This window comes from Chinchilla lanigera, unplaced genomic scaffold (assembly GCF_000276665.1).
Source record: "Chinchilla lanigera isolate Chin_1 unplaced genomic scaffold, ChiLan1.0 scaffold00066, whole genome shotgun sequence".
NCBI classification, from domain to species: Eukaryota; Metazoa; Chordata; class Mammalia; order Rodentia; family Chinchillidae; genus Chinchilla; species Chinchilla lanigera.
Genome location: NW_004955467.1, coordinates 120,737 through 141,463, shown reverse-complemented (window position 1 = coordinate 141,463; position 20,727 = coordinate 120,737).

The following is a 20,727-nucleotide window of genomic DNA, read 5'->3' as shown; positions in this document are numbered from 1 at the left end:
GAATCTGGCCCTCTGGGCAGACTTGGTCTTCATCGTTTCTCGTCCTCCTTCACCTGGGAGGCTCCTGGCTTGTTACAGTCTGTGTGGCCATTCACAAATACTGCTTGTAACTAGTAGCACTCAAAGCATTTTCTAAATCGTAAGGCTTCCTAGAAGATCTTAGCTTATTTTATGCGAATATCAGCTCATTCATGTGGTGTTGAATGACAGCTACATGTTATGTAACCTAACTTGAATTTTTAAAGTGCTTTAATAGTAATTATAAAAATACTTACCTCTCAGGACCTTAATGTTGCAAGTTAATAGGTCTTCAAGGACAGGTCTTTCAAAATTGAGAAAGATCGCTTTCTGAAAAATTCAGCCAAATATTAGGACTTTGGGACGGAAGAGCCTCATGAGGCACAGAGATGGGGGCTCATGAGGAGAAATTTGGAGAAAAATACTCAGTTGGTCAAACTGAAAGGAAAGGAAAATGATGAGAGGATCTCCTGAGCCAGTGAGAAATAATTATCATCAAAGCCTTCTGTGGCCAAGACCTGAGGCACAGCCAGGTGGAGAGAGGGGGTTCTGTGGGATGTGGTGTCCCCTGCTGGACAGTGCCCTGCTGGACCACGGAGCTCAGTCTGCAGGGACATCGCTTCCACTACTTAGGACTGGAGACTTGAGCTTTACTCAGCGAGGGAATGTAATTCACTTTATTGAAGGTATGATCAACTGTTGAATGATTTGTTCAGTCTGCCTGCAGTATATTGTGTCTTCATCACAGTGCAGGGAGTCAGGAGTTAATCATTAGCCTAATGCAGGAATAAATCCCTCAAACTATGGTTCTAACGGAGTAATCAATCATAAAATTTCTTAAGAATTTAAATTTGGAATTTGTATTTAATATCTTAAATTGTACATTATAATTTCTAATTAAGCTAAATTATTGATTTGCTTATTAATGTGTTCTGTTCCAAAATAAATACATTTTATGAAATTGGTGTGTTAATATTCTTAGTGTAGAGTTGCAAATACGCCCATTTGGACAAAACCCTTTGATCATAAGCTTTCTCTGCTGATATAAACCCATTTTTGCCTTTCTCTATCAAAGGTTTCATTGGGAAACACTCTTTGTCATGCTTTCTCATTTTCAATTCTTTGCCAAAATTTCCTTAAATTTTATGGTCTGTGTGTGCAAATGCATGCACATGCATGCAGCTTGTGTGAGGTGGCCACGTGTGTGCTGGCTCATCACTGAGTCTGAAGATGCTCACCACTCGCAGCCTGAAAGGATCCAGGAACAGATGTGCGTGTGCACACGCATGTGCGGAAATGTGTGGTGGGCAACAGAGTGAAGAGACAGCCACAGAATGGGACAAGTTTTTGTCAGTTGCTCGTCAGACTAAGGACTACTATCTACGAAATGTGAAAAACAATAAAATTAGACCTCAAATGTAGAGACCCAGTCAAAAAATGAATAGACACTTCTTAGATGAAAATACAAGTGACGAAGACATGTTCAGCACTGCTGCCCATTTGAGAAATGCAAATTAGAATCATACTGAGATTCCATCTTCAAGAAGGGTTATAGTCAAGAAGTCAAATGACAAATGCTGGTGCAGCAGTGGGTTCGTGGGGGAGGAGCCCTTCATTGTAGGTAGGAATGTAAACTGGTATGACCACTATGGAAATCAGTGCCGAGAGTCTTCAAAAAACAAAATAGAAATTCCATTTGACCCAGCTGTTCCCTTACTAATACCTTCCTGAAGAGACATCGTAGTATAATGACACGTGCATACTCATGTTTATAGCAGCACAATTCATAATAGCTAAATCTTGGAAACAGCCTAAATTTCCATCAAAAGATGATGAAGAAAATTATGCATGGAGCGCTACTCTGCCATCAAGGACAAACTTGAGGCATTTGTAAGAAAACATGTATTTTGAGACCATAATGTTTAAGTGAAATCAGACACACAAGTTTAAAGGCTGCATAGTTTCTCTTACATGAGAACACCAGTATATAGCTAAAGTGCAAAATGAAGAATAGACAGTAGGACATAGCAGGATGGATCTTTGGCATATGGGGATGGAACAGAAAGAGGAAGTGGGGAGGAAGAGAAAGATTAATAATAAACGGGGGATTGTGAAATGCTATGTTCTCGCACCAAGTCCTGCAAGGGGGAGGAATGCGATCATGTACTACAAACGTATTTTAAAAAATTATCTATCCGAGAGGTCGAGGAGCGGGAGAGGGTTAAAAAAAGGAATTGAGAAATGTCATGTATATGTGCAAACCCCCCTTGATGAATGTAATATGTACCACAACTTGTACCAAACAAATGCGTGGTGGGTAACCAGCCACTCACTTTCTGTTTTTGAGATTTTTTGCCTAGCATCTGGGGGTCAGAACTTGGGATTACAAGCCCCACCATCCCTGTGGTTGAGGCTACCCCAGGGCTGCCCTCTGGCTGTTTCAATGACTGCTTGTAGGAGCTGCCAGCAAAAAGCTGTCTCTGGAGTCCGGGAAAGGTGAGGTCCACATGGCACTCAGCTTGAAATGCCTTGTCAAGGTAATGCCAGGGGGTCTTCCAGTAGACAGAAGCAGCAAGTAGAAGCAAACTCATTAGTCCATGGGGCAGGGGGAAGAGTTTTGGCCTTGGAATTTGGAGGCTTAGGTTAACTACCAGGCTGCCTAGTTACATCTTGTGACTGGTTCTTAACCCCAGCGCCTTAAGAGAGAAAGCTTGTATGAGAGGAAAATACTTGCTTTTATTTACTTTAAGGTAAGACCAGAGGAGGAAGTATGTATAAAGCATCTTACACGGTGAATCTGATGTACAGATAAAGCTCAGATGAATGTTTCCGTCCTTGGTGATGACACGTGCTGAGTATGACCTTTATGTATGACTTCGAAAGTGCACATTTAACGCTTAGTTGATCATGTTACCATCTTCCCCTTAAGACAGTTTAAGATCTCAGGGTTTTAGGAAACTGGGGTACTACCTCAGTGATTAGGGCATAGTGCACTGATAGTGCCAGGGTGGGAGGAGGTTATGGAGCTGTAGCCTGTAGGAACTGTGACCTGTTCATACATGCGCTGGCGCTCAGCCCTGGGGCGAGTGGGGAGTCTGCAGCGAAGATGAGGCCAGCATGTGGTCATGGACACAGTACAGCCACAGAGGTACATGTATTCCTGATGCAGGGGAAACCTAGTGCCTCTCCCAGCCCACTGGTCAACCCTGGACCAACACTGGAAGCCATATCAAAAGCCCTTTGCTTTTGTCAGTGGGCTGTCTCAGAAAAGACATTTGGTGTGTGTGTCTCTACACTGTGCAGGGTTCTTGTACTGGCCAAGTACAATGTCTGGAACGGATGCTGAGGCTCGGTTGGCTGCTCAATGCCTCTCCCCCACCTCAGCTACACCTGAGCTCACTCCTGCCAAGTCCCGGTGCATTCTGGGCATTTCTGGCTAAGCATTAACTGCCTGTGTGGACACAGTGCAGTGTGTGTCCCAAGGCAGGGCCTGCTGAGTCACTTCCCCTGCACCCAGCTTCCAGTCCTGGGGTACTGACAACAAAGGCGGCAGCTGCCAGGAGGCCACAGGCCGTGTATCTACTAGAGGCCTGTCGGAAAAAAGTGTCCGAGATCACCCAAGGGCTCTCCTGGCTTCCTCCTACCACAGAACCCACTGTGCTCATTCTGACAACAAGGGTCGGCACGGTGCCCAGAGAGAGGCCAGGCCGATGGTGTCCTCACGGTGGAATGGGCTGTCTGTCAGTGCCCCTCAGCTCTGCCACACACAGCGGAAGGGGAGTGGTGAGGAGACCGAGAGCTTAAGCAGCTTACATCACGTGGCTTCATCTAGTTCTGTTAAATGTATTACACAGAACACAGCTCCTGAGTGCTTGGGCTTCACAAGCACCACTGTTGCCCTGCTAGACAGTAAAAGGCGGAGCTGGTAACCAAGCAGTGCTGTAGCAATGGCTTCAAATGCTAAACAATAGAAACTTACTACTTGACGGTATACCAGAGGGGTCTCAACTGCTAAAATCCAGAGCTACCTCCCTCTAGGGGTCCTTGGGGAAAAATCTCATTTTCTGTCTTTTCTGGCTTCCAGAAGCTGCCTCCATTCCACAGCTCGTGGCCCCCGTCACTCCGGTCTGTTCCTTCATATCTCTAATTCTGACCTTCCTACTTCCTCTTATCAGGCCCTGTGATTACATCCGGCCCATCTGGGCTATTGAGGAAACCTCCCCATCTCAGAGTGCTTGTCAGTCTGCGGAGTTCCCTTTGCCAAGTCACACAGGTTCTGAGGAGGAGGAGGTGGGTGTCTTTGGGGGCCGTTCTATCTCCTACATGTGGCAAGCGGAGGTGTCCTCGCACATGAGACGGGCAGCCCTTGCCTGTGGCCATCTGAGTACAGTGCGTCTTACAGCGCACTGCAGAAAGCCCCAGCGCTGCTCTGTGTGGTTAATTCTTTTTCTCCCAACTTGGCCCCAGAGCTAATGAACTAAGGAATTATAGATACAGTTCATGTTCAGTCAGCACTATTTCTAACAGATTATTTGGTTATTTTAATTTTGCTTATATGAAGGCCGGGGAGTAGCTTGTGATTTGCTTTTACATATTTGAGCAAGTGGGTAACGCACTGAGTGGGGATGTGTGGCTTTGGAACTTTGAAATAGTGTGCATATATCTGCTAGTTCTCCATCGTGGCATAGACGATATTCTTTTGGTTAAAACAAGATTCTTCCCAGTTGTAACTGATGAACTCTGAACCACTCTTTCTTACCCAGGTGTGATTTTCTTTCTCCCTGGAAGACACTTGGCAACATCTGGAGTCATTCTTCTGGTTATCACAACAGGAGGGGTGCCACTGCATCCAGTGGGTAGAAACCAGGGATTCTGCTAAACACCTGACAGTATATAAGGAAGCCCTCTGAAGATGAAGAACTGTTTGGCCTAAAATGGCAGCATTGTGAATTAAAGTGACAAGCACACAGGAAGGGCAGGTGACCCTGCCAGACTGAGGTCACAGGTTCTTTGGAGAGAATCCATGGACCAGTGAACTAGACAGTAAGTTAGCAGGGAGTTCCTGTTCCCCAATAGCTACGGTTGGTGGGGCAGAGTCTCTACATGGCCCAGGCCTACCAGAGGCTGGGCAGAAGTGCAGCAGGGACCAGAGCAAGTCCAAACTTCCCTTGTGTCTCTGGACAGTGGAGCCATGCATGTGGGCAGAAGAGATAGGAGGACCCAGAAGAAAGTAAAAAGTGGGGCAGACCCAGCAGCTTCAACTTTGAACATGTATCCAGCCCACACCTGGATCTGTGCACAGAGAATGGAACCCTTGTTAGGTGTCGGAGGTGTTTGAATACAATTTCTGACCAGTAGTTGGCTGAATGCTAAGCTCTGCAGACAAGAAAAAAAAGCCACTGAACAGAGAGATCAGCAACTGTGCATTGTAGAGGAGGCAGGAGTTACAAAATTAGTCCAGGCAAGTACCAAACAACCAACACAATGACAATCCTCAGGTAAAGGTCACACAGAACATTCCTTGGGATTGATCTTTGCTAGGCCACAAAACAAGTGTCCTTAAATTGTAAAAGATTGAAATCATACATAAAGTTTTCTCTGACCAATAGAATTATATAAAATACTGTTATGATTTGTGTCTGGGTGTCCCCCCAAAGACACATGCAGTCATGGAACAGGCTTCTAGAGCTTATGATTGATTCATGGGTGTGAGTGCTACACCTGCCCTGGGGAGGGTAGTTTGCATGTATAAGGGAGAGAAAGAGACTGCTTGCTGACACTCCTCCCTTTTGTGCTTGCTGCTTTTGCTAACTTCCACTGCCATGAATGGTTGCCCTGTACCATGTGCCACTCTGCCTTGGAGCCAGCTGAGTATGGACTGAAACCTCCACAAACTGTGAGCCAAATAAACCTTCCCTTCCTTAATTTTGGGCTTTGGGTATTTTGTCTCAGCAACGAGAGAAAAGTAACCAAAACAAATACCTACCAGAAAGAAAATCAGTAAGACAAAAATTACCAAAATCAGGAATGAAAGAGGTCCTATCACTGCTGATCATAAGGAAAAGAATTACAAGGGAATATTATGAACAACTTTATGCCAATTTAATTTAAGTGAATAAATTTCTAGAAGGACACCAATTATAACTAACTCAATGCAAAAAAGCTTTTTTTTTTTTTAAAAAACAAAACTTTAGGAGATATACAATAAGTAAACAGGTTGAATTAATAAGTTAAATCACCAGGGAAATACTGACTGGAAGAGACAAAAGGAACACCATTGACAGATCCCACTTTAGATCAGTAGGGGGGGTGTATACCTAATTAGTGCAAATCACCCTGCCTCCCTGCACCAGCATCTTGGACACAGGGCCAGAATTCCCTGTATGTGCATTGTAGTGGACTGACAACTGGTGGTCAACTTATAACCCCCAGCTGAACTGAGTAAGTGTGGTGCTGGATGTGGGAGGCCCACCTAAGGACTGTTGCCAGCAGCGTGAGAGGCGGAACTGGAGAAGAAGCAAGGTTGTTGGGAGTTGAGAGAGGCTGTTGGGAGCTGGTAGAAGCTGTAAGGAGCTGTTGGTTCTTTCAGAGGAGCTTGTCATGCTGGCTTTCCTGATGAACTTGGCTGTTTTCATCCTCCGAGGAGCTCAAGACCTTGTTGGCACTGAGAACAGCTTTGGTTAACTTTGGGGAAGCTCTGGTCCTCACTTTGAGAATCGCTTCCTGGCTCCAGAGGGGAAGATGGTGCACTGCCAGTCTCCTGGAGAAGCTTACTGAGCTGGCTTTCCTGATGAGAACTCGGCCATCTTGATCATTAGAGGAGCTTGGGACCTCACTGTTGCTGAGGATGGCAGTGGTACTTTTCAGGGGAGCTCTGGTTCTTAGTTTGCATGTCACTTCCTGGCTCCAGTGCAGATCCCTCAGCCTGCTAGCACAGATCCTCAATCCTGTTGGCACAGACTTCCTAGATTGCACCACTGACCTTTGGGCCTTCAGAGCAGATCCGTGAAACAGGCCTACGTGAGTTATTGTTGTGGGCTCTAGGCCTGCAGTTGGACTCATGGGAGGCTTTGTGATGAGCTCTAGGTCTTCAGTTGGACCCATGCAGGACATTTTCTTGGGACCCACCCTCTCAGCTGGATTCCTGGTCTTTAGTGTGTGGACAGATTTCCTGTACTCTCTTGTATATGATTCTTTGGGTGACTATTATAAACAATCTCATAAAGTATGTGTCCTGTATTATATTGTTCACCTTGCAAAATAAGCCCCAATCCATGACAGGCATCGTTCATTTGGTCTGGACATCCTTTTGTGGGAAGGGTGCCATATAAAATGCTCGGATGGTTCTCAGTGGGCTCCCTGCACCAACAGCAGCAGCACTGCCTGGTAACCTGCTTAGAAATGCAGATTCTCAGACACCTGTCTCCAGGCCCAGCAATCTGTGAACAGCCCCCCTGGGGATTCTGGCACAGGGTAAAGCCTGAGAACCACTTCTCTCCATGGAGGAGCCGATCAGAACCTGCTGGTGTCAGAAAGCAGAGCTGTGATGCAGCAGGACACAGTAGCTCATTCTGAGGAATGGGACAGGCTTGTAGAAGGACCTGGAAATCTGGAGGGAGAGTGCTAGGGGAGGAAGTGCCTCCCAAAATTCATGAGTGGTGGAAGTCTGTCTCCAGGAAAGCCCATGAGTCCCAGCAGTAGGGAGGACTGTGGAGGGGACAGGTCAGAAGTGAGCCCTTGCTGTGCAGGAAGGGGCAGTGGGTTTGGAAGATAAGGCTGCCAGCTCCAGGGCCAGCCCTGCCTCCCAGTGCTGGGGCTTCCCTGCCTAGGTCCCTGCCTAGGTCCTGGACTCTCTCACGCTAGTGTTCCAAGGCCCACCCGCGCATGCCCCTGACAGCGAGGGCTTTGTTTGCAGAGCATCTGCAGCTCCTTCCCCACAAAGACACAGTGTGACACAGTGAGGCTGAGCCCCACGGGACCTTGCAATTCCAGGTAGGAGGCTGCTCTCAGCGGGCTGCCCTTCGGCCCTTGTAGGGGAGCAGATCCCAGCCAGGGAGAAGCAGGCCTGCCCCCAGCCCTAAGAGCATGGGAAGGTAGACAGATGTGGTTGCTGACCACAAGGCAGTGACATCTATGGTAAGGGAAGGGTTGAGGATATTCCAGGAGAGCCAGTCCCACTGCTTCCTGCTCCGTCACAGGCAGGCTGACCCTGCAACTGAAATCAGTGTGTTGCCTAAATCAAATGAGTGCATGGCTCTCAGTGAGATCAGTATGGTCTAAAGTATATCAGAAAAGCTCCCTCTAGGAAATAAAAAAATTCAGTGGAAACCATTTATACAAATTAGAGTTGCCTTACAAATTATTGTTTTGGTGCTGGAGGTAGAACCCAGGGCCTTGCGCACGCTAGCCATGTGGTCTGCCACTGAGCCAACTTGTTCCTCAAGGGCCTGTAAATTGATTTTGTAAGTACAGAACTTTCTGAATCTAGTGTTTAAAGCCAAGGTCGTGGATGACACCCTCCTGCCTCTAGGAGGCTGCCAGATGCCTGTGAATGATGTGGGCCACGCGTAACTAAGACGATGGCCTGTGTTCTCTGGGCATCATATCCAACCCTGGCTGACTGTGGTGCACAGGAATGTGAGTGGACCTACCATGAAATGGGATTCCCATTTTTTCAAGAAAAGCCACAAATTCAGTTTGTGATGTGAAATCTCTTAATTTGTAAGGAATGCTAATTAATTTTTAAAAATTTGAACATCTGCAAATGAAGTCTCCCCCCTTGGTGAACTGACTGCTATGATTCCTTATGGGTCACACAGGGCCTGGGCTGGGCGGGCACTGGAAGTGGAGAAGGGCCCTTCGAGGGACAGAGATGGTTTTCAGGGTAACAACTTATTCCCTCCAGTGACACCTCCAGGCAGCCCACTGGATGGCTGGGTGGAGGTGGGGAAGGGCTCCCCAGATGGAGCTCGTAATGTAGGTCATGTGGCCACCTTGTAGGAGACAGTCTGGGTGGACAGATCCACCAGGCTGAGCAGGCCTTGGGCAGAGGCAGTGTGAGCCACGTCCCACCCGCCAAGGGCCCTGGTACCAGGGAGGTGTCCTAGACTCTGGCCGACAGTGCTGCTGTGTTTGGGGACAAAGACCACATGACTTTGGAGGACAGATTTGCTACAGTGATAAAAAGGTAACGTTTCTGTTTAACCTTCAGTCATCTTTTTTTTTTTTTTTTTTACTATTTTCTTTTTTGGTACCGGGAATCGAACTCAGGGCCTTGTGCTTGCCAGGCAGGTGCTGCGCCGTTGAGCTACATCCCCAGCCCAACCTTCAGTCACCTTGCCAGGAAAGTTCTGCCTGGTTCTGGAACTCCCCACATACCATGCTCGAGGTCTGTCTTTCAGGATGAATGCCTCAGTTCCTGCGCACAGCCAGGGAGGGAAAGAGCAAGGGCAGCTGTAGCTTTTCCTGGGCTTTCCTGAACTGGGTGTGAGCCCTGCCATGGATTTTCCATGTGCTTCAGACAGTTTCTCCTGTTCTTGGGGCTTGACCTGCTCATCTGTACATTGGAATAGATTGTGTGGGGCCTTCTGACTTTGGGCTCAGTCCTCATATCCCAGGCTCCAGGGGATGGCCCTATACCTGACAAGCCTAGAGCACTGTGCAAGCTCACAAATGGGTTTATTTTGTCTCTCACCTGTCTAGGGACTTGGCCACCTCCCACAGGTGTCTACTCAGTGCTGCGCCCATGCTGGCATCCAGGCAGGAAGGCCCAGGACTGCCTGCTGGGCACTCACAGACTGGTGGGAGCAGGGCAGTAGTGACAGGTTCAGCCATAGCTGGGCACGGAGTTGGTCTGCTAGTTCCGTTACCTGTGGCTGGGCTGGTAAATCCGTCCTGGGGAGGGGCTGAGCTGCTCACCCTGTTCTCCCCCGTGTTCCTGTGGAGAAGCTCCGGGCCCTGCAGGCCCCGTCTTCATGTGTACTGTGAGCGTGCTGGGGATGGCCAGGGAACAGAAGGCGCCCCACTCGTGTAGATGCTCACTGCACCGACCGAGGGGCAGAGGCCCAGACTGACGGCCGTCCTGCCGGCCTGCTATGCTAGCGTTGGGAGGCCCCTGGCGGTTGCGGTTTTCCATCCAGGGCTTGCAGCCCGGGTATGTCGCGGTGTCTTGCACAACGGCTGCAGGCTGGCTTACTGCTGGTGTTGGAGCAGGCGAGGAGGAGGTCCCAGGCTCACCCAGCCAGCACCACAGGGTTTCCCGCCCGCTTGAGGGCCGGGGCTTGTTCTTCACTCCACCCTTACATCTTGGAGTCTTGGGCAACTCTTCTAGGCTCTGTTTCCTCATCTGACACTGGGTCTTTATGTTTGCCCGGCCTCCCCTTGAAGGGCTGCTGGAGGACGGCATGAAATCAAGGACACTGGAAGGATTAACAACGCCAAGAGGGCTGGTTGCACAGAGTTGTGAGAGAGCCCCAGCCCCGGAGGACCCCACTCCTCCCAGCACTGCCTGGAGGCCCTGGAGGCTACAGAGCAGTTCTGTAAATGCCCAGTAGGTGGAGCCCTTGTCCCACAAGGTTAGCTGTAGAGAGGCGGAGAGGCCTAGGTTCAAGTACAGATCTGGTGTTTGAGGCAAATTACCTAACCTCTGCCTGCCTCAATCTGTTCAATATAAAATGGAGATAGTAAGTTGTTGTGAGGTTTTCAGGAGTCAGGAATGCAGGGTGTTCTGCCCCCTGTTGACACCATGCATTCACTTGTATATTACTTTTTGTTGTTTTGAGACAGGGTCGCCTTATGTAGTTCAGGAAGGCTTTGAACTCGCTATGCAACCCACGCTGGTCTCAAGCTCACTGTGATCTTCCTGCTTTAGCATCAAGTGCTGAGATTATAGGTGTGCACCGCCACGCCTGGTTCACTTGTGTATTACTCTTTTCACATTCTTGGGCTCCTGGGCCTGGAGAGGGATCCCGTAGCACTGTATCCTCAGCAGGGCTCTGCACTGTGGTGCACAGGATGGGGAACCCTGGGGGAACAAAGGGGAAGGAAGGGGCCCGGAAGGGATACACAGACCAGCTGGAGACATGGCCTCTACCTTCACCAGCAGGGCTCCCTGAGCCGTCTGCCTGTCCTTTTGCCATGGGTCTCACGCAGCATCCTAGAGTGTGGGAAGCCCTGCACACCTGCCCACATCTCCAGGTACAGCTCTCTCAGCACAGTCAAGAAAGAAGACAATGGTCTGCAGGTGTTGGGAGTGGATATTGGCGTAGCAAAGCTCCCGGGAAGAAGGGAAACAGAGCTGGGGTTATTTACTCTGCCCCTGGCCCTGCATGGGCCCTCGCTGTGAAGGATGGGCGGCCTCCTGAGCCAGCAGGGCAGGAGGGAGCACCCCCGATTCCTGAGTCAGTCTCCCCAGGGTCCCTCTGGCCACTGCTTCTTCATTCAGGCAGTCATTCCTGCAGTGTCCTGGGGCTGAGCAATACCCCCACCCCCGCTGCCATTTACTGTGCCGTGGTGGGAGGCCAGGCAGGAACAGGAAGGGATTCACCTCCTAGGTGCCAGGGTACCTTCTCAGAACCTGAAGGACCTTTCCATTTCCCCATGACCCCCACTTGTGGGTGGCATAGGCTGGCATGGATGGTGACTGACCTTCCCAGGCAGGATGGGAAGCTTGGTGAGCAGTTCCCCCTGACCAGGCCCCACCAGTATACCCACCCCCAGCTCTCCTGACCCCAGAGTCAACAGGGAGCCCAGGCCAGTGACACAGTTACCCACATCAGCACTGGGAAGTTGGGTCAGTAAACCTGAAATAAGTGAAACTGGCCTTGCAGGGTGGAACCCAGGGTGTGTGGACAGGCCCGGGCTTCACAGGGTCTCAAAGAGGCTGGAAACACAGCTTCCTCCTGGTCCTACCCCAAAACCAACAAGTGGCAGGTTAGAAATGCTCCTTTCAGGAACTGGTTCATAGAAGGCAGCTGGGAAAGCCCTTAGTGTCCTCTCTCATTGGAATAGGACATTGTGCTGGGAGATGGCCACCTCCTCTTGCCTGGGACCTATACCTGGTTTTGCAAATATTTTGCCAGTAGATTGTAAAAAACAAAATGAAAAACGAAACAAACCAAACCTGACTGTATAAAAAGTAAAGCAAAGCAAACAAACAAGCCCCTAACTGCCAAATATTACCAGATAATCCTTTCTAGAACATAGGTCCTGGGACTTGTAGCAGTTACTTCATCAAAGTTATATCTGAGACCCCAGTGATGGGGAAGGGCTAAGGCCCATGTCACTACCTGGGTGTGTGCTGGCCTTGTCTGCAGGAGATTCTCAGGCCACCACTTGGTCACTGGGGAGGTGAGCTTATCCTCTGGGAGAAAGCAGGCTCTGGCACATCTGTGCACAGGCAGGGTGCCTGGCAGGCCTCCAACTGCCAACTTTGACCGCCATCAGCTAAGGGTGTTTCTTAGAAGCATCCCCCAGAGTCCAAATCCACAGGCTATAGATACTCAGGACTGTTCTCTGGCTTCCAGAGGCCAGGATTTGGAGGGAGTACACTGACACCAAGGGGTAGGAACCTGAGAAGTGCTGGTCATAGGCAGCCTCTGCTGAGTAGGTTCAAAACCTCATAGAAGTGGCAGGTCCTTCTCTGGGGAGGGTAAAGTGGAATACGTGTGTCAGTGTGTGTGACATCAATAGCAGCCTGGCCCAGGGCCTGTACCTTCTTGTCCCAATGCTTCCCTTAGCTCTTGCTTTTAGTATAGTACAGTGACTAAGGGTACAGAGCTGAGTCAAGATCCTGACTCTGCCTATTACCAGATGTGTGGTCTCAGGTAAGTTACTTAACCTCTCTGAGCTTTGGCTTCCTCACAGGTGATGAGGGTAGCAGTGATTTACACACCTACCATTTTACATATATACTGTGTACGTCTAATGTCACAAGGGGCTTACAAAACAGAGTGTGGCACATTTAAGTATTTCAAGTTAAACAAGTACGGTGTATGTATTACAATCATTATTATGACTGGAAGTTAAACTTTGCAGCAATATTTTATGGAAGGATCTTGCTTTGTTTGGCAAAGGGGACACTGCAGTGACCCAGCCCTCAGGGTCATGTTTGACAAGATGCCGTCACCTTGGCTTGAAGAGCCCACCGTGGTTACAGGGATGACTCAGGAGGATGAGCAGCCCTGTCCAACATTTTCCACGACGCAGTAGAATTCTGCAGCTGGCTGGGTCCCGAAGAGGTCACGGCACTGGTCTTTTACCCAGGTGGAGGTGGCTGGACTACAGCTGGCCAGGCCTGGGCTCGCTGTGGGGAAAGCCATTCCACCCTGTCCCTTCCTTGGCTGGGTGCCTCCCCAAGAACTCTGCCCCCTAGGGCCAGGGAGTAAAAGTGTCCCAGCTTGTAGTGACTTTATCAGGTGATGAAAGGCCACCTATTATACAGAGCCACCAGGTCCTAACAAGTGTCACTAAGCAGAAGTCACTAAGCAGATAGTGCACCACTGGGTTCAGTAATAGCCACACAGACCACTGGATCAGGCCATAAGTCCCAGAGACTGATTTGAATGGATGTAGTGCTTATTAGCTTAGCATGTAATCCACCAGGGTGAAAGGAAAGAACATTTAGAATTGGTGTTAGCAAAATTTTAAATTAGATAGATTAAAGTCTCAAATGTGAAAATAGAAACCCTAAAAGGATTCAAAGAAACTTTAGGTATTTACATTATCTTGTGGTGTAGTAAGTTTTTTTTAAGTTTATTAAAGACATATTATAAGGAATGAGATTTCATTAATATTAAAAATTCTTTAAGTAAAAAATATGAAAAAATTAAAAGGGAATAAATTGGAAAATGTCTTCTATATACTGCAAAGGATTAAGATTTTATTGAATAAGAATTATGATAATTAGTAAAAGAATAGCATGCTAAAATCAGCAGATATGACTTTTCACAGAAAAACAAATGGTCAATAAATACATAAAAAGTGTTCAACTTCTTTAGCAATAAGAGAAATGCATGTTAAAACTATTTCTAACTAGAGGAAGGCATTAGTAGTAATACTGTACGCTAATAAATTTTTTTACTAGTGGGGGTAGAAATTGGTAGTTTGGAATCAGGTCTCAAAAACCATTGACCAAGTATATTAAAGAAATTATTATAGATGATCACAAAGATTTTTATAAAAGAATGTTTATTATGTATCTGGTTTATAATAGTGGAAATTATAGGTACAGTATTTGTTAATAAATTATGATACAACAAAGGGATACTAGGTAACCTTTGGAATTGACTTGTGGAAGGCTATTTAATCTTACCAAGAGACTAGTTACATAATTTAAAAAGGAAAAGTAGGTTACATACAGTGAATACCCATTAACTCCACTTCAATGTATGCATGTTTTAATATAATTCTGGAAAACATATAGCAACATATATTCTCTCTGGACGGTAGAATTAAGGGCATTTTATGATTTTTCTGCTCTATGTTTTCCATATTTTCTCTAATAAACATTTTTTGAAATCAGAAAAGGTATTATGCCACTTGTAAAATTTTACTTATTATTGTTTTAGTGCTAGGGATGGAACCTAAGGCCTTGTGTATGCTAAGGACACGATGAACCACACCTCCTGCCCTATGCCATTTTTTAAAAATTCCTTTTGCACAGACAGACTGGAATCACAACTCCTGTTCTGCAGTCCGAAGTCTCAGGGCCAGGCAGGGAGTCACTTTAAACGAATGTCCCTCCCCAGCAGATGGGGAGGGACAGCAAAAAGTCAGGATTTAGAGGAGTGCAATTTCACCCTCTGTGCTTAGTAAACCGGAAGTTCCGGAGGGATAAAAATCAGCCCTAATCCTGGGTTAACTCATGACAGAAGAAGCTTGGCTAGTCGGATTGCGCTCTCCTGCCTGAGGAGAGCTCCCAAGCCCGCAGTCCTCAGCGCCAGCAGAGAAAACGGGGTCCAGATCGCCGGATGCCTGAGGATCCAGCCATGCTGGTCCCTTGACTAGGGAGCTTAAATTTACAGTAACGTGCAGCTTGTTTTAAAAAATCGTATCTTAGCAAGAAATAATCAAATAAAGTGTGCATAATATAAAATCAACAGGCTTCCCTGAGATGGTATTTTAAAATTTAATACGAAACTCTGTAATTAATCAGAAATTGGTTCAATCATCGTTCTTCTATTTTTTTTTTTTTTTTAAGAATGGGGTAGTCCACATTTTACTTCTTTAGAAGCATCTGTGAAGCGGGGACTCTGTGCCCGGACACAAAAGCAAATTAAATGCAAATTTTAAAAATTATTCATTTATTTTTTAATTCTTATTTTTTTGGTATTGGGGATGGAATCCAAGGTCTTACGCACACCAGACAAGCGTTCTACCACTGAGCGACATCCCCATACTTTATGTATTTTAAGCGTGTACCAATAAAATAAAATGAAAAAAAATGCAAAACCAGTCATTTCTCACCTTGCCTCCTAGGTGGAGAGCTGTCTGTCTGCCCCCTGCTGGCCAGAGCTGGAGCAGCACGCTGTGCGGGAGAACTCTGCAGCAAATCTCAGAACTGTCTACACATGCTCCTGTGCTTGTGATCTCAGGGCAGAGACGCCACAGCCAAATTGATGAGACGCACTTCTTTAGGGTTTTCTTCTCTGGTCTGGGTTTCTTGGGACCTCTGGGTCTTGGGTAAGCTCAAGTACGTGGACTGTACGTGGACATGGCTGAGCCCTGCCTGAAGATAACAGGATTCCTAGCAGGATTCCTAGCAGGATTTTTCTTTTCCAACGAACCCTCTGCATTTGTTGGGGTGCTGAGGAAGAGGACCAGCAGGGCAAGCAGCAGGTCCCCCTGTAGGATCACCCTCGCCAGTGCTTCTTGTTGGGGCTGCTGAAGCTCTGCAAAAGCCCCCCCCCCCGACCCCAGGTGAGGCTGTCCCTGCTGTCCCTTGTCACTTGGACACCCGTTGGTGCATGTGGGACCCAGCAACTGCCCCACAAAATACCAGCGAAGCGCCCGCCCACTGCAGCCTACTGGTAGGTTACAGTAGCTGGTATTTCTCCCACCAGCTCAGGCCAGGCCCATCAAGCTCTGCTCACCATTGTCTACATGTTCTTCAGAGCACCTGACGTGGGAGGCTTTGTTCAGCACATGTTCCAGAGAAGCTAATGTGTTTGTCATGTTGTCCTACTGGAGAGTGACAGCTAAGACCCAGCCTAGGTGCCCAGGCCCCGTGTCAAGCCAGAGTCCACAAGGAGAACCACAGCCTTACCTTTTCCTGCTCCACGTCTGCCAGGAGCCCTGCACAGAGGTCCCACCTGTGTCCCCTCTGTCTCTGACATATGCTGCACTCCATGTGTGAGCACTGGGGTAAGGACGTGGGGGAGCCAAGACTGGGCCCCATTTGTTTCTCTCTAGAGGCCAGGGAAATGTCTCCATTCCCTTCCCCATGATCCAGGCTTTTCCAAGAGGGAAGGTCTGTTTCCCTGGCATTGTACATGATCTGCTTCAAGTGCGGCCAGCAGGTCCCACCCTCAGAGTTACAGGGAGAGAGGAACAGACTGGGAAGGAACAATGAATCAAAACTAATCAAGGTGCTGACCCATGGGGTACTCAGCAGTGAGGCCAGGCCTCAGCTCGTCTTCCCGAGGCCGAGAAGCTGGCGGGGAGTCTTCAAAGTCCTTTCCCACAGTGTTCTCCAGGATGGCTTTGGGGGAAGCTGCTGCAGGCCTGCATTCTCCTCGGGGTGGGACTCTGCTCTCTCACAAAGCTTTGGAATTTCAAAACCCACACTCAGGTAGGCCCCACCCCGCTTAGGTAGGAGGTGGATTATTGACTTTCTACTGCAATGCACAGGGTGCTGCCTCAGGCAAAAGCGGCACAGTGGGGGCCGCTTCTCCCGAGTGGAGTGTTAAGGGCCCTCCAGTCTCCCAAACAGAAAATAACTTTCAAGTGATACAGTTCCTCTCTTCCAGCGAACCCGCTACATTTGTTGGGGTGATGGCCAGTTCAGCTGGCACCTGCCGTCAGAACTCCACAGGTTCAGCCTCTGGGTGCTTTTCAGGGATCCAGTTGGTAGGAGCAGAAGTGGAGTCTTTGAGCAGCTCTGAAGGTTGAGCCTGAGCACCAACATGTGACTGGGCAAGGACTTTGAGATTTCATCCTCTGCCCTGTCTGTAACTTGTCTAGTGCTCTAGGAGCAACAGTGCCCCCTGACAGTCCTGCAGATCACCTCTGGACAGGGCTATGGACCCCATGGACAGTGCTGCCTGCGATCTCCCCTTGCCTGGCTGATAATGCATTTCCAAGTCCCTCATTACCCTGGGGACGCACACCCTGTGACTTCCTCTCTGGTGCCAGTTTCTGTATCAGTCATGACTCATCGATGGAAATGGTAAAAGTAACTTGGGATAAAGCCAGAAGATGAAGGGACAAGAAAGGGAGGGTGAGAGGGGCAGAGGAGGGAAATCACTGGCCTAGAAGAAAGTGGAGTCACCAGCCTTGTGAAGGGGAAAAAGGCAATCTGGACTCTCAGAGATACTCAGGGATAGCCCCTGAGATGACTGCTCCAAACACCTTCAGTCCCAGAGAGAAATCCCTGGAAGACTGAGGCAAGAGCCAGCCACGACAGGAATGGGTACAGAAAGGATGGGAAAGAAGGGAGTCAGGCAGTCCCTGAGAGGCATAGGTGGTTCCCCCCAAGGGTGGGGCGCTGAGCAACCTGAGGCAGTGGTGTTACCAGCACGTCCTGCAGTGATTACCTTACTGTGCAGCACGTGCCCCCAACACCCGGTGTTCTAAAGTAGCCGTCAGAGGCCTCACTAGCTCCTTTAAGCCCAGGCCCTGGATCACCAGAAATGCCAGGGGCTCAGGCCCTGACCTGATGTCGGGCACTCTGAGGCCTAGGGGTGAGCTGGTGCAGCCCTCAGCAGTGACAGCGGAACCTCTGTTCCATACCTGCCAAGCACGAGGGCTCTGAGCTCAGAAGACGGCACGGTGCTTCTGTCTGGAGAGAGGCTGGTGGGAACTAGAAATGAATGCTACTTGGTGATGAAAAGAAATAAGCGATCAACCAACAAAAAGACATGGAGGAAGGGGCTGAGGATTTAGCTCAGAGGCGTAGCACCTGCCTGACAAGCGTGAGGTCATGAGTTCGATTCCTGGTACTGGAAAAAAAAAAAAAAAAAAGACATGGAGGAGATTTACATTCAGATTACTAAGGAATCAGCCTACTGTATGATTAGGACATCTGGAAAAGTGTGGAGATGGTAAAAAGCTCAGGGTTTGTCAGGTGTCAGTGGGGAGGGAAGTAAATAGGTGAAATGTAGAGTATTTTTAGGGTAGTAAAGCTACTCTGTAGGCTACTCTAACATGGATATATGTCTCAGCTGCTTTCTTCTCGTTGCTGAGACAAAATACCTGATGCCCAAAATTATGGAAGGAAAGGTTTATTTAGCTCACAATTTGTGGAGGTTTCAGTCCATACTCGGCTGACTCCAAGGCAAGGTGGCACATGTCAGAGGGCAGCCATTCATAGCAGGGCAGGGGGAGAGAAAGAGCAAAAGCAACAAGAGCAAAATGGAGGAGAGTGGCAAGTAGCCTCTTTCCCTCCCTTACATTGTGTGCAAACGACCCGCCCCAGGGCGAGTGTAGCACTCACACCCCTAATCCCAGCACTGGATCACTGATCATTCGTAAACTCTAGAAGCCCACCCCATGACTGCATGAGGCTCTGGGTGCACATGCAGACACAAACCATAACAATACACATCACTATGATTGTTGAAGCCCATAGGATATGTGCTGTAGCTTGGGTCTGAAGTGTCCCCCAAAGGCTCATGTGTTAAAGACTTGGTCATCGCTGGGACAAAATACCTGATATGCACAATTTAAAGAAGCAAAGGTTTATTTTGGCTCATAAGTTCGTAGGGATTTCACAGTTCATAGTTTGTTTATTCCAAGACAGTGAGACATGGTAGAGGAGAAAGGGCTCATGGCATGGTAAGCAGGAAGCAAAAAGAGGGGTTAAGGGAGGAAGAGGGAGACAGACCCCTCCAGACCACACTCCCAGTGATCCAGTCAGGATCACTCCAGCCAGGCTTCACCTTCCAAATCATATTTAGCTATAAACTCATTTAATCCATTAATGAATATCACACACCCGTAATCCAATCATCTCTCCAAACCCCACCTATGAGTGCAGGAGGCTTTAGGGGGACATCTAGATATAAGCCATAGCAAAGCTCTAGTTCATAATAATGCTGTGTCAGTACTGGTGAATCAGCTGTAACAAATTCACCACCTTCATACAAAATGTTACAATAAGGGAAGGATGGGGCAGTGGGGGTGAGGTCAGGAGGTGAATGTGAATTCTCTGTGTTTTTTGTACTATTTCTGTAAATTTAAAACTTCTCTAAATATAAAGTCTATTAAAATGGTACCTAAAAACTGGGGAGGAAAGGATAATATAGTAAGCATCAGGGTAAGTTATGTGAGGAGATGGTCAGTGATCTACATGGAAGACAGATGTTCTTCAGTTTGGGAAAATGTATAAATGTGGGTCAGGGCTCACCTGAGAAATGGTCCGCATGGTGGTGAGAGAGGCAGTCACTTTGGCTCTGCCACCCCTGTGGGAGATGCCACTCCGATCTTGGCTCTTAGTGAAGCCCTCCAGGTACCATAGAGCTTTAACATCTCCTTGAAAGAAGCCTCACTGCCTCATTTCAGGGGTGGGGGCACCAAGTGGCAAGGCCAGGTAGGTCACAGGTTGGTGTGCAGCACAGCCCAGCAGCCCTCCTCATATCCACCTGCCCCTGGCACAAATGCCCCAGATTGGCTGTTCCAGCCTGGTCTCCCAGTATGCAGCAAGGCTCACAGAGCACAGGGTTGGGGGACATTCCAGACCTGGTATGTAGGGTGGGCAAGCCCACTCATTTGTGGGGTCAAGGATGATTATCCCCATTTCCAGGCTAAGCCGGATTCCAACCCATACAGATCACCAGATGTGTTGGGAGCCCACAAAGGACAGAGGGAGAGAGTCGGTTGGGGCATCCAAGACAGCTAACCAGAAGAAGACAGGGACCAGGAGATGGTGGGGGGCTGCCAGAATTAGTGGGCTACCAGAAGTAGCAAGCAGCCTTGTTTATGAGCAGCAGGAGCTGGTACACCAGCTGGGATACCTGAAATGACACATCCTGGCCTTGGGATGTTCTTATACCCCCAGTTACCATGGTGGGATCCTAAGGTAGGGAGCTTGGAGGCTTTTGCCTGGGGCCGGCAATGATGGACCAGCCCTCAACCTGTTGCCTTTAAGAGAGCAGGAAGGAGTGGAGAGCGGGCCTTTTACTCACCCCGGCCTAGGGTCACCCACTTTCTTCTGTGTGTTCCGGGATCTTGATGGTGGGGCTCAGCCAGGTTTCTCCTTTGCTTCACAACCAGTTATAATCCTGGCTTAAAAATTTCTGTTGAGACTGTGTAATGTATAATAAGCAGTTCCAAGGGCGGGGAAGATGGAGAGACTGGCACCTGCCAAGAGTGCTCTTGATGTGTGGTCTTGCGGTGGCAGAGAGAGAGAGAGAGAGAGAATAAGAAAGAGAGAGAGAGAATGAGAGAGAGACTGAGAAAGAGAGAGAGAGAGAGAGAGAATAAGAAAGAGAGAGAGAGAATGAGAGAGAGACTGAGAAAGAGAGAGAGAGAGAGAGAGAGAGAAAATGAAAG